Source organism: Serinus canaria, chromosome 28, assembly GCF_022539315.1.
Source record: "Serinus canaria isolate serCan28SL12 chromosome 28, serCan2020, whole genome shotgun sequence".
In the NCBI taxonomy this organism is placed as follows: domain Eukaryota; kingdom Metazoa; phylum Chordata; class Aves; order Passeriformes; family Fringillidae; genus Serinus; species Serinus canaria.
The window spans coordinates 1,698,136-1,699,564 of record NC_066341.1 but is presented as its reverse complement, the minus strand read 5'-3'; positions in this window follow the sequence as shown (position 1 = coordinate 1,699,564).

Genomic DNA, 1,429 nt, shown 5'->3' with positions numbered 1-1,429 from the left:
CCTGAGCAGGTCACCTCTGAAGTGGGACAAACCACGGCAACCTCTGTGGTGCGTGAACAAACATCCTCCGCAGCTCCTGGGACAAGCCCAACTTCTGCCACCGCCTCTTCTCTTCCTACGATCTCCGCACTGGAGACCAGTTCACCAGGTGTCAGCACGACTGCAAGCACCACCACGCCGTTGGAGAGAACCTCAGCAGGGGCAGCTACGTCAACCTTACCCTCTGAGCCCAGCACAGTGCCCACCTCCTTCACAACAGAATTCCCCACCTCGAGTGCACAGGCCACATCGCCGAACGAGTCTACGGCTGCAGCCTCTTCCACTAGAGCCGACACGTCTCCATTGGAGCCAAGCTCCATAGTCTTCTCCACCCTGGAACAAACCTCCAAACCAAAGCCTTCAGCCACCACAGCCATGCAATCCAGGCAGATGGAGAGTTCCCCGAGTCAGCAGGTCACCACTGCAGCTACAGAGGAAACAACGGCGAGCACCACGGTCCTCACCCAAATGTCGACCTCTGCTCCTGGGTCAAGAACAACTTCTGCCACCACTTCTGCTGTTCCACTGAGCTCGACTCTGGAGATCACTTCCTCAACTTTTACCACAACAACGCCCAGCAGCAGCACTGTTCTTGAGACAACCTCCACAGCTGCTGGACTGGCCACATCACTTGTTCAGTCCACCACTGTGTCCAGCATCACCAGTCCAGAAGCCACCACCTCCGTTGTGCAGTCCACATCTGAGTCTATGCCTTCAGTCTCTTCAGCTCGGCTCGAGACGTCCCCACATGTCTCAACCTCCACACTCATGTCGACTACAGGAGAAAGCTCCAGTCTCAAGACTTCAGCCACAACTGCAATCCAATCCAGCCCTGCTGGAACATCCTCTGGTGACTATGTAGCCATGCCAGTGACAAAGATAGGAGCTGCGACCACCACTGGCTTTGCACCAACGATGTCCTCTGCTCCTGGGACAAGACCAACTTCTGCCACGACTTCTGCTCTTCCACTGAGCTCAACTCTGGAGATCACTTCCTCAACGTTCACCACAACGACACCCACCAGCAGCGCTGTTCTTGAGACAACCTCCACAGCTGCTGGACTGGCCACATCTCTTGTTGAGTCCACCACAGCGTCCACCACCACAAGGCCGGAAGGTACCACCTCTGCTCTGCAGACCACAACGGAGGGTGAGTCTTCGACCTCAGTCCCTTCAGCTCCTCCGGAAACGTCTCCACTTGTGACAACCTCCACAATCCTGTCGACGACAGCAGAAAGCTCCAGCCTAAAGACTCCAGCCACCTCTCCAGTCCAATCGAGCCCTACTGGGATATCCACTCCTGAGCAGGTCACCTCTGAAGTGGGACAAACCACGGCAACCTCTGTGGTGCGTGAACAAACATCCTCCGCAGCTCCTGGGACAAGCCCAA